The sequence below is a fragment of the Saccopteryx leptura genome, chromosome 13, assembly GCF_036850995.1.
Source record: "Saccopteryx leptura isolate mSacLep1 chromosome 13, mSacLep1_pri_phased_curated, whole genome shotgun sequence".
NCBI lineage: Eukaryota > Metazoa > Chordata > Mammalia > Chiroptera > Emballonuridae > Saccopteryx > Saccopteryx leptura.
In genome coordinates, this window is record NC_089515.1 from 32,007,369 (window position 1) to 32,020,672 (window position 13,304).

The following is a 13,304-nucleotide window of genomic DNA, read 5'->3' on the forward strand; positions in this document are numbered from 1 at the left end:
GAAAGAACCATGAGAAAGAGTAGGCACCAGCTACCCCTTCTTTAAAAAAAATAAAAATGTTGACCCTGGCCGGTTGGCTCAGTGGTAGAGCGTCGGCCTGGCGTGCAGAAGTCCCAGGTTTGATTCCCGGCCAGGGCACACAGGAGAAGCGCCCATCTGCTTCTCCACTCCTCCCCCCCTCCTTCCTCTCTGTCTCTCTCTTCCCCTCCTGCAGCCGAGGCTCCACTGGAGCAAAGATGGCCCGGGCGCTGGGGATGGCTCCTCGGCCTCTGCCCCAGGCGCTAAAGTGGCTCTGGTCACGGCAGAGCGACGCCCCGGAGGGGCAGAGCATCGCCCTCTGGTGGGCAGAGCGTCGCCCCCTGGTGGGCGTGTCGGGTGGATCCCGGTCGGGCGCATGCGGGAGTCTGTCTGACTGTCTCTCCCCGTTTCAGGCTTTGGAAAAATACAGAAAAAAAATTAAATAAATAAAAAATAAAAATGTTTATTTTATCGATTTTAGAGATAGAGGAAGGGAGAGAGAGAGAGAGAGGAACATAAATCTGCTCCTGCATGTGCCCTGACCAGGGACTGAACTGGCAATCTCTGTGCTTCGGGACAATGTTCTAACCAACAAAGCGATATGGCCAAGGCTCCTTAAAAAAATTAAATAAATAAATAAATAAATATATATATCTATATATCTATTGACTGACTTTAGAGAGAGAGGAAGGGAGAGACAGAAGCATTGATCTGTTCCTGTATGTGCCCTGACCAGGGATTGAACCCATAGCATTGGTGTATCGGGACCAACTGAGCTATCTCACCAGGGCCAGCTTTCCCTTCTAAGTGACTTGCCAGGAAGGCCCAACCAATGGCTTGGCCAGAGTTGGCTTGTGGTATCTCCTGTCTATAAGGGATCTGGGCACATTGCAGCTCCAAGAAGTAGGAATTCATTGGTAAGGAAGATGGTAAATTGGGTGGAGGAAAAATTATCCTAATTGATTCATGGAACTGTAAGTAGGATCTATTAACCTAAACGTGGCTGTTAGGGAAGGAACTGTTTGTGGCCAGATGGACTACTTTATCTGCAAGGGAGGCTAGGAATTATAGCTTTGTAGCTGGACTCATTTCTGCCTGAGCAAAAACAAGGATCCTCTCTGTAAGGAAGGAAAGAGGATAAATATTGGGTAAGCTGCTGGCACTATTTGTCACAATTACCCTTAAGGCCTTATGAATTTTCTTGGAAGTTTCTTTTATTTCCTTGAGCTCATTGATGGGTTTTGTAATTCAGGTTTTGTGGTAGGATGGGGGACAGCTAAATTGCTATGTAAGAGATGGAGAAAAGGCAACATTTCCGGGCGCTTCTGCAGAGGAGAGAGTGGGTTGTATACCAGCCATAGGCAGAGGGTACAGACCAAGGATCAGCAAGATATTGGGCTGGAGAAAGCTAAACCACCAAAGTGTAAGAAATGCCATCTGTTTTTGAACTGGTGTCTCAATGGGAGGAATTCTCTTGGAAGTACTTGTGTTTTAGAAAAGGAAACTTATTATTCCCAAAAATTAGCCAAAGTGACATAGTAGAAAGAGCAACATACTAACCTGCGTTGCCAACTATAAATTGTGTGAACTTAGCAGAGTGACTTTTACTGAAATGAACCTCAATTTCCTTATTGGGAAAAAGTAGAGATTAACACCACCTACCTATCAGGAGAGAACCAGGCAATGGATTAGATCCCTAGCTCATGAAAGAAGCTCCATCAATACTAGCCATAATTATCAGTGGGGACCCACCTGGTCTTTATATTCCCCACTGAACACAGCTAGGAGCCACGCATATAGGTGCTAACTGATCAACAATTGTTTTATTGAGGTATAATTGACATATTATATTAGTTTCAGGTATGCAACATAATGATTTGATATTTGTATATATTATGAAATGATCATCAGAATAAGTCTAGCTAACATCTATTACCACACGTAGTTATAAATTTTTTTTCCTGTGATTAAAACTTTTTTTTTTTAAAGTGAGAAGAGGGGAGACAGAGACAGACTCCCACATGCGTCCTGACCAGGATCCACCTGTCAAGCCCCCTACTGGATGATGATCTGCCTATCTGGAGCTCCTGCTCCATTGCTTGGCAACTGTGCTATTTTAGCACCTGAGGTGAGGCCATGGAGTCATCCTCAGTGCCCGGGACCAACTTGCTCAAACCATCAGAGCCATGGCTGTGGGAGAAGCAGATGGTCACTTCTCCTGTGTGCCCTGACCAGGAATCAAACCTGGGATTCCACACACCAGGCCAACACTCTACCACTGAGCCAACCGGCCAGGGCCTCTATGATGAGAACTTTTAAGCTCTACTCTCTTAGCAGCTTTAAAATATGAAATACAGAATTATTAACTCTAGTTTCCATGCTGTACATTACATTCCCATGAGTTGAACTGTAAGTTTGTACCTTTTAACCCCCTTTACCCCTTTTGCCTACCTCCCACCCCCCTGCTTCTAGCAATCACTAATCTGTTCTCTGTGTCTATGAGCTTGATTTGTTGTGTGCATGTTTTCTTTTCAAGATTCCACATATAAGAGCCTGACCTGTGGTGGCACAGTGGATAAAGCATTGACCTGGAACGCAGAGGTCGCTGATTCGAAACCCTGGGCTTGCCTGGTCAAGGCACATACGGGAGTTGATGCTTCCTGTTCCTCCCCCACTGTCTCTCTCTCTCTCTCCTCTCTAAAATGAATAAAATCTTTAAAAAAAAAGACTCCACATACAAGAGAAATTGTATTTGTCTTTGTCTGACTTGTGTCACTTAGTGTAATGTCCTCAAGTTTCATCCATGTTGTATCAAATAGTGGAATTTCCCTTTTTATGGCTGCGTAATATTCCATTATATATGTGTATGCCACAGTTTCTTTATCCCTTTGTCTATTGGTGGACAGTTAAATTGTTTTTATATCATGGCTATTAATTACCTATTGAAATGTACTAGTTGGACAGAATTGTAGAGGTGAAGGGGGCCTTCTCTGAGCCTTGTGAACCATTAGGGACACTAGAGTGAGGGTGGTAACCTAAAATGATCATATGTCTTTGCTGATCCCAACTTATTTCTAAAAAACTGAGGAATGCGGCCCTGGCCGGTTGGCTCAGCGGTAGAGCGTCGGCCTGGCATGCGGGGGACCCGGGTTCGATTCCTGGCCAGGGCACATAGGAGAGGCGCCCGTTGGCTTCTCTACCCCCTCCCCCTCCTTCCTCTCTGTCTCTCTCTTCCCCTCCCGCAGCCAAGGCTCCGTTGGAGCAAAGATGGCCCGGGCGCTGGGGATGGCTCCTTGGCCTCTGCCCCAGGCGCTGGAGTGGCTCTGGTCGCTGCGTAGCGACGCCCCGGAGGGGCAGAGCATCGCCCCCTGGTGGATCCCGATCGGGCGCATGCGGGAGTCTGTCTGACTGTCTCTCCCCGTTTCCAGCTTCAGAAAAAAAAAGGACAAAAAACAAACAAGCAAACAAAAAAACTGAGGAATGCCATTGTTCTCACCTCGTTGTGAACGTGAACGTGCTCTCGAGTCTGCTGCAGTGGACGGTGGATTACACATTACAATGTTTTTTCTGCTAGTGCTTCTGGCAAAAATCAATGAATAACTTTATAATTTCTCTTACTGGAAAACTCCCTTTTGGTGAGAATGAGATTTAAAATTTCATTCAGCATTCAGTGAGCATTTATTGTGTGCTGTGTGCTGGAAATAAGAGACATTCCCTTACCCAGTGGTTCAAAGCTTAACCTGTTTGAGAATCGCTGCTCTACCCCCAGATTGTTCTCCTTAACTCCTAGTCTTTACCACCCATTTTACCCCCATTCCTAGGAGAAACCCCTTGGACAATGGGAAGGCATCAGACAGACCTGCTCCAGGCTGGAAGGGAGGGGAAGCAGAAGAAAAGCAACTCACTTTATTCCCTCTTGCCCTAATAGTCCTCCAACACTAGGGGGCAGTCTGGCCCTACGGACCTAAGGAGGTCAGCCCTCCTTCAAGTCCTGGGTCTACGGCCTGTGCGTCCTGAGACTGCTCACCCGGAGGCGGAGGCGCAGTGCTGGAACAGTAAAATAGCTTCTAGGGACCCGTTTATCCAGAGGTAAGAACACATCCCCTTTTTTTGGATAAGAGGCAGAACAGGGTTTGGACCTTGGGATTTCACCACCTACTAGCTTTTCGACCTGGGGAAAGTCTTAAGTTCTCTGAATTTTGATAATACTTATCCATAAATGTGTTTTGTGAGAAAATAGGTAATGCACTCAGCACAACAATATCCATCATGTAGTAAACCTTCAGTAACTGTTCGCTGTTATTATTTATTCTAGTCTTAGTTCAGGATATTGCTCTTTTATTTAAAGTCCAAACATCTATTCCAAGAAAATCAGGTGGGGCACTCAAGAGATATCTCCTAGGTACCTGGCACTGTAATAAAAGCCTTGTGCCACAACAATCTAACCGAGGGCATTGTTAGCCCTATTTTACAGATACAGAAAGTGAGGACCAGCGAGGTTGAGTAAACTGCCTAAGGCCACACAGCTGGAAGCCGTAGAATTTGGATTAGAACCCAGACAGCTGGGTGTCAAAGCTCTTAACCACCACAGCAGGCTGTAGCAGTAGGGTTTTCCCAGAAGCTTCTTGTCCAAGGCAAGTTGTAAGTAAGGCTGAAGAAGAAGGTTGCCATAGCTACTAACTGGACCCCTTTTCAAGTAATCAGATCCTCAGTCTGCTCCAGTTTTGCAAGAGGAGATGCTTGTCTGGAAACTCTCCTCAACACCTGCCCCTGGAGGGAGCCAACAGCACCTGAATTATTTAGAGAGTCTCTAGACACTTGATATAATGAGCAGGTGTGGATGCTTCTCCAACTTTCTCGGACATGCCTTTACTTACCCCTTTTCCCCTCCCCCTAACTGCCTGTGAGGAAAAGGAATCATCGGCCATTTCCGCATCGTGTCTACCTCTTCCTTCATTCGCCATCTGAAAATTATTTGTTGGAAGTGAATTGTTTTCTCTGAAAATTTCAGATCATGTTCATTTGAGTTTAAATTGGTGATATAAGCAGGACCCTAACTAGTAAATAAATAAATTATGGTTTTCTATTGATTCACAGTTTCTTTTCCCCTATCCTATACACTTATGAAAATCAAACCTAAAGACTGAATTTGTACAAATGAAAAACAACAGGTAATAAAAACATTCATACTTTTGATTTCAACTACGTAAAAGGAAAGAAAAAACTATACTTAGAGAAGTGGAAAGAAATATGAGTATAAAAGTGGCACATGGCTTAAAGTATTTAGGCCACGATAGCATATGGAATAGCATAATAGCTGTTACAAGCAAGTTCTGTGATTAGGGTCATGAGTTTTCTAGGATCTGTTCCTCACTCATGCACCCTTTCCTGAATACTTACACACACCCCTACCTTGACCATCCATCCATCCACCCACCCACGCATCCACCCTTCCATCTCTCCCTTTCTCTCACTTCCTGTTCATAGGCCAGTAGTGCAGGTTCACTGTGCATAGGAGACTGTCCTGGTGCGGAGGAATTGCTTCCAGGCCGCTTCCTCCTCCTCTCTGTCTGGTCTATGACTATGTTGTTATCACCATCCTTCATAGTACCCTGGTTAGATTATTTTTTTTTTTGTATTTTTCTGAAGTTGGAAACGGGAAGGCAGTCAGACAGACTCCCGCATGCGCCCAACCGGGATCCAACTGGCACGCCCACCAGGGGGCGATGCTCTGCCCATTTGGGGCGTCGCTCTGCCGCAATCAGAGCCATTCTAGCGCCTGAGGCAGAGGCCACAGAGCCATCCTCAGTGCCCAGGCCAACTTTGCTCCAATGGAGCCCCGGCTGCGGGACGGGAAGAGAGCGACAGAGAGGAAGGAGAGGGGGAGGGATGGAGAAGCAGATGGGCGCTTCTCCTGTGTGCCCTGGCCGGGAATCAAACCTGGGACTCCTGCACGCCAGGCCGTCGCTGTACCACTGAGCCAACCAGCCAGGGCCCTGATTTTATTTTAATATGAAATCAAACTGAATCTATTGAATCCTAATTAATAATACTTGAATTATGTATCTTTGTACAGTGAACCATTTGAAAACAACTAGCCATTAAAAATCTTGTTTTTAAAAAAGAGTATTGACATGGGGTAGAGGCTCACTACAAAACGTTGAATAGAAAAAAACTAGACTATAAAAGTATAATTGATATTGCCCAATGATATTAGATATATTTGGTTACAAAACAGACTGGAAGAAAACGTATCAAAATATCATGAGGATTCTTACCCAGAAGTGAGACTACTAGTGAGTTTTGTCATTAAATTCTTCTAAGTTTTCCTAAGTTTCTATTTTACTGCTTAAATTATTTTTAGACTGTTTTTCTTTTTTTCATAGCTACTAATCCTTATTCCAGTGGGAAATTCTTGGTACAATGGTGAAAATAAAATTTGTGATAACAATCTTTTAAATCAGAAGAGAAGCTTATTTTTCCATCCCATCTCCCTTTGCAGCCTGCCTTTTGCGGACAAGAAATCAAGGCTCTGCCCTGCTGGGTGGCTCAGTAGGTTAGAGCTTTGTCCTGAAGCACAGAGGTTGCCAGTTCGAACCCCAGTCAGGGCACATACAGAAACACATTGATGTTCTTCTTTCTCTCTCTTTTTTTTTTTTTTTCTCTCTCTCTCTCCTTTCCTCGCTCTAAAATCAATAAAATAAACATTAAAAAAAGGAAGACAGGAAGGAAAGAGAGGAAAGGAGGGAGGGAGGGAAGGAAGGAAGGAGGAAAGAGAGAAGGATGAAAGGGAGGGAGGGAGAGAGGGAGGGGGAAAGGAAAAGGAAAGGGAAAAGGAAAAGGAAAAGAAAGGAGGGAGGGAGGAAGGCCAGCTCAGGGCGTAGGTCCGGACAGATCCCAGGCCTCCATACGGGGATTGAGGCCTCAGAGGGGACACTGGGTGGTAGCCCCTGGAGCCTGCAGCTCGTCTCTCTGTCTGTTGTACGCTGGCTTCACCCACTTTGCTGGAAACCTTCAGAAAACCATGAGGGTTTCTGCTCCAGGTATTTCACCGAACTCTGGTTTTCCTTCTCTAACTCGCAAATAAGGCTGCATCACTGACTGTGTTTCCAGATTCTGTTTCAATGCAGACAATTAGATGGTAAATAATTCAAGAGAACGGAAACTGGCAAAGTGGTGTGTGATGTCCAAATAGCTATCTTGTTTACCCTCTGGTGTAAACTTCAGGCTCATCTGCAAGTCGGGAGCCCAGGAGTGGGTAAAATGTTTAAATGCAGGAATTTCCCTGTTTTCACTCCCTCCCACCTATGAACATTGTCAAGGGATGCAGTTTCCCAGTTTGATTCACATGGAACAGCATGACTTTGACAGACAGATTCACATGACTTCGTAGGCACGTCTGAAGTTCCTCCCACCGTGGGTTGTGTCCAGAATCCAGAAGCATCCGCCTCTCTTTGGGGCGAGGACTCATTATCCAAAGTTGAGGTCTCGGCAGTATCACCATCCATCCTCTTCCTTCTGTGCAACGAGGAGATACCTTTCACCAGGCCCTTCTAAACCTGCCCATCATTAAAGAAGCAGTCTTATTTAAGACTCTTTGAATTACAGGTAACATAAACCACCTCCACTTTGCTTAAGAAGAAAAGGATAATGTATTATATGGACACAGGGTGTCTCAGAACGCCCAAGGGGGGAAAAATAGAAGTTACCCAGCCTCTCAGGAGACTGGAACTAGCTCAGGCAAAAAAGAGTAGTTTGCCCTGGTCCGGGCGCCCAGTTAAAGCGTCACCCGGATATGCTAAGGTTGTGGGTTTGATTCCTGGTCAGGGCATATACTGAAACCAACCAATTAATGCATAAATGGATGGAACAACAAATTGATGTTTCTCTCTCTCCCTCTCTCTCTCTCTCTCTCTCTAAAATCAATAATTAAGAAAAGAATAGTGTGGGCTCAGGAAAGCAAACCACAGTAAGCATGAATGACAGGAATCAGGGACTCCAACATTCATCCCCTACCAGGGGTCTCCAAACTTTTTACACAGGGGGCCAGTTCACTGTCCCTCAGACCATTGGAGGGCTGCCAAATACAGTGGTCCTCTCACTGACCACCAATGAAAGAGGTGCCCCTTCCAGAAGTGCAGTGGGGGCTGGATAAATGGCCTCAGGGGGCCGCATTGCGGCCCGCGGGCCGTAGTTTGGGGATGCCTGCTAGACATTCCCATGCCTCTCCTTCCTGTGCGAGGGCTTCCTTTCCTCCTACTGGAGACTGGCTTCTTCCATGAGCAAAAGGCATAACCAGTGGAAGCTTCAGACTTATTCTCAAAGCTTTGTCCCACCTCCTACCCAATGCAAATATAAAAAGGTTCTTGGCTCCCAGCTCCAGTGCAGAAGGACTCTGATTGGTCTACTTGGGCCGCCCACGTGTCCTCACTGTAGTGAGATATGGAGAAGGGCTGTGGCAGCACTGCGTCCATTCAGCCATATATCACGCTGCGTGTCCTGACACTTCCGGTCACGCCTGCGTGACCATATTCTGGTTCAATCTTGAAATAATTTCATAGGGCTTTTTCTGGGTAGGATGTGGTATATAGCAACAATCCAATGTTCCTGCTGAAACAACTAGGAAAACGGGGTTAGTTATAAAATTATATTTTTAAAGATGCTAGATTTTTGTGACAGCAATGAGGAATAATGAACTATATAAAATTATGGAGAGGAGATATCCCTTAATAAATGAGCTGATAATCTCTGATCATTTTATTCCCTGGGGGTATTTGCCAAGTCCAGGTATAAGCCTAGGGTAGAGCTTGGCCTGGGCTTAGGTCTTTACACGGACAAAGAGAGACTGATGAGTCTCTCTTAGAGTTTTATTTATTTTTATTTTTATTTATTCATTTTAGAGGGGGGGGGGAGAGAGAGAGAGAGAGAGAGAGAGAGAGAGAGAGAGAAGGAGGGAGGAGCAGGAAGCTTCAACTCCCATATGTGCCTTGACCCGGCAAGGCCAGGGTTTTGAACCGGCAACCTCAGCATTCCAGGTCGACGCTTTATCCACTGCGCCACCACAGGTCAGGCCTCTCTTAGAGTTTTGATGATCAATGTGATCGAGAGGAGTGTAACATTGGAATCTAGAAGAGCTCCAAACACATGGTTAGTTTTCCCCAGGGAACATTTGCTGAATTCTGGATGGAGCAGGAGAGGCTGAGCTAGAAGTGTCTAATAGTGGAGGGAAATTTCCCACAGACTTGTAGTACATAGGAAACAAAATCCTGTTGGAGAGAGGAGGGCTGCACCAACATGAGGTGGGCATCTCCCTAAAGACATCTGCTAAATTTGGAAACTGTATGGAACAAGAAACCAAAGAGCCCAAGATCTTGAGAACAGAACTGAATCTCCCACAGGCTCTCAAGGTTGAGAAGACCTGGCAGGCTGTCAGTCAAAAGCCTGATTGGGTTTCCCTCAGGGAACAAGATGATTCAAAGTTGGACTGGGACTAATAAAACTGCAATACAGCCCAGTGCAGCCAAATCCCTGACTACACTAAGGTGATCAATGCCTCATCCAATCTACTAAGACAGTGGTTCTCAGGGTTTTTGGGTTTTTGGAGTTTAGATTTTTGGGGGACAGAGGTGTGGGGAATTGGCTGTAGGCTGACAGTCTGCCCAACCCCCCACCTCACTTGCCTGATTAGGTTGCAAAAGGCTGTTAAGCTGTGGTACTGGATTGTTTACACTACCCCCATGTTCCCCGGAAAGACTGGAGGCAAGTTTCTTCTATGTTTGGTGTAAAATTAAGATGATATGTATGGTGGGGGTTTTGGATTGATGATTAAACATAAGGAATTGTCTCTTGAAGCCTTTTGGATTTCTATAAAAGAAGAATATGTGGCAATATCTAAAAAAGCTTTGAACATTTTACTATAATTTTCAACATCCCATTTATGTGAATTAGGATTTTCTACCCTCAACACAATTAAGAGTAAAACGAGAGGAATTATTCAATGTATTGATGAGGAAATGAGAGTTTGCCTTTCAAAATATATGCCCAAACATTGAAGAAATCACTAGGACACATCAGGCTCATGTTTCTCATAAACACAAGAATGAAAAAACTGAACACATCCACGCCACGACCTGCTGAATTTACTAAATCTTACTAAGAATGTATCTATATATACATAAAAAGATAACTTTTTTGTCGTGTTTTTATTTTTTAACCCCTCTTTTTTATGAATTCTAAAAAGCATAACTCAAAAAATGTAACATAAAAATGGTTTTTAGGCCCTGGCCGGTTGGCTCAGCAGTAGAGCGTCAGCCTGGCATGCAGGAGTCCCGGGTTCGATTCCCGGCCAGGGCACACAGGAGAAGCACCCATTTACTTCTCCACCCCTCCCCCTCTCCTTCCTCTCTGTCTCTCTCTTCCCCTCCCGCAGCCGAGGCTCCATTGGAGCAAAGATGGCCCGGGCGCTGGGGATGGCTCTGTGGCCTCTGCCTCAGGAGCTAGAATGTCTCTGGATGCAGCAGAGTGACACCCCAGATGGGCAGAGCATCGCCCCCTGGTGGGCATGCCGGGTGGATCCCGGTCGGGCACATGCGGGAGTCTGTCTGGCTGCCTCCCCGTTTCCACTTCGGAAAAATGAAAAAAAAAACAAAACAACAACAAAAAAATGTTTTTTAATGTCAGAATAAATTTAATTTTGTTTTATTTATTTTGTTTAATTACCATAAAAACACACTTGGACTTTATATTTTTTTCTTTAATATTTGACTTCATTATTATAACATATTTCTCAGAAATTTGTATGTAGTGTGCCTATAATTTGTAGGATTTTAAATGCACCCCGACTTCAAAAAGTTTGAGAACCACTGTACTAAGAGAAGCAAAAAAGAATCATCAGCCCTGGCTGGTTGGCTCAGTGGTAGAGCATTGGCCTGGCGTGTAGGAGTCCTGGGTTCGATTCCTGACCAGGGCACACAGGAGAAGCGCCCATCTGCTTCTCCACCCCTCCCCCTCTCCTTCCTCTCTGTCTCTCTCTTCCCCTCCCGCAGCCAAGGCTCTGGATGCAACAGAGCAATGCCCCAGATGGGCAGAGCATCGCCCCCTGGTGGGCATGCCAGTTGGATCCTGGTCGGGTGCATGCGGGAGTCTGTCTGACTGCCTCCCCATTTCCAACTTCAGAAAAATACAAAAAAAAAAAAAAAAAAGAATCATCACTGGCACCTGACCAGGGGGTGGCACAGTGGATAGAGTGTCGTACTGGGATGCAGAGGACCCAAGTTTGAAACCCCAAGGTCGCCTGACCTGTGGTGGCGCAGTGGATAAGGTGTCCACTTGGAGCACTGAGGTCACCAGTTCAAAACCATGCACTTGTCTGGTCAAGGCACATATGGGAGTTTATGCTTCCTGCTATGGGAGTTGATGCTTCCTGCTCCTCCCCCCTTTTCTCTCTCTCTCTCTCTCCCCCCCCTCTCTAAAATATGAATAAATTAAAATTTAAAAAGAAAAAGAAACCCCAAAGTCACCAGCTTGAGCGTGGGCTCACCTGCTTGAGCACGGGGTCGCTGTCTTGAGCATGGGATCATAGACATGACCCCATGTTCGCTGGCTTGAGTGCAAGGTTGCTGGCTGGAGCAAGGGGTCACTGGCTCGACTGGAGCCCCTTAGTCCAGGCATGTGTGAAGAGCAATCAATGAACAACTAAAGTGCCATAACTACAAGTTGATGCTTTTCACCTCTCTCCCTTCCTGTCTCTCGCTCTCTCTCTCAAAAAAAGTTTCCATTGAGAAATCAGCTAATAGTCTTATGGGAGTTCCCTTGTACATAACTAATTGCTTTCTTCTTGCTGTTTTTAAGGTTCTCTCTTTGTCTTTCAAACTTTTGCATTTCATTATGATGTATCTTGGTGTGGGCTGCTTTAGGTTCATCTTGTTTGGGACTCTGCGCTTTTTGGATTTGTATGTCTATTTCCTTCATTAGATTTAGGGAAGTTTCCTGTCATTAATTTTTCAAGTAGGTTTTCAATTTCTTGTTCTCTTTATTCATGCTGTGGATATTGGTATGCTTGAAGTTGTCCGGGGAACTTCTGATACTGTCTTCATTTATTATTTATTTATTTATTTTATATTTTTCTGAAGTTGGAAACAGGGAGGCAGTCAGACAGACTCCCGCATGCGCCCTACCGGGATCCACCTGGCATGCCCACCAGGGGGCGATGCTCTGCCCATCTGGGGCGTTGCTCTGCTGCAACCAGGGCCATTCTAGTGCCTGAGGCAGAGGCCACGGAGCCATCCTCAGCACCCGGGCCAACTTTGCTCCAATGGAGCCTTGGCTGCAGGAGGGGAAGAGAGAGACAGAGAGGAAGGAGAAGGGGAGGGGTGGAGAAGCAGATGGGCACTTCTCCTGTGTGCCCTGGCCGGGAATCGAACCCGGGACTCCTGCACGCCAGGCCGACACTCTACCACTGAGCCAACCGGCCAGGGCCACTGTCTTCATTTTTTTTGGATCCTTTTTTCTTTTTGCTGCTGTGATTGGGTGTTTTTTGCTTCCTTATATTTCAAATCACTGGTTTAATTCTCAATTTTATCTACCGTACTATTGATTCCCTGTAATGTAGTCTTCATTTCAATTAGTGTATTCTTCGTTTCTGACTGGTTCTTTTTTATGTTTTGTATTTCTATTTTTATGTTTCCTATCTCAGTGTTGGCATTCTCACTGATATCATTAAGCATCCTTATAAACCGGTGTTTTGACCTTGGCATCTGAAAGATTGCTTGTCTCCATTTTGCTTAGTTCTTTTTATGGAGTTTTTTCTGTTCTTTCATTTGGTACATGTTTTTTTGTCTCCTCGTTTTGGCAGCCTCCCTCTGTTGGTTTCTAGCTATGAGGTGGAGCTGCTATGTCTTCATTTCCCAGGCTTGGTAGAGTGGTCTATGCAGGTCGGTGGGAGGCATTTATCCCCAGGCTGCTCAGCTGCGAGAACTGGCTCTGACCACCATGGAGGATCAGCTGTGTAGGGGCCTGCCCCCCAAGGCAGGACTCACATTGGTGGGGCTCTGGTGCCCGCTGTCTGTCCCTTGAGTGTGTCTCTTGTAGAGCTGGTTGGGTCGTGCTTTGATGTGGTCTAAAGCTGTCCACTGGGTGTACTGGCTCTGGGGCCTCTTGGGAGGTTCAGGCCAAGGTCAGCTGCCACCTGTGTTCTGCCCAAGGCCACCTGGAATGAGCTACAAAGTGATCTGCAGATGGCTGCTACTTGTGCTGTGCTTGGAGGTACCCAAGTGAGACCAAGCATC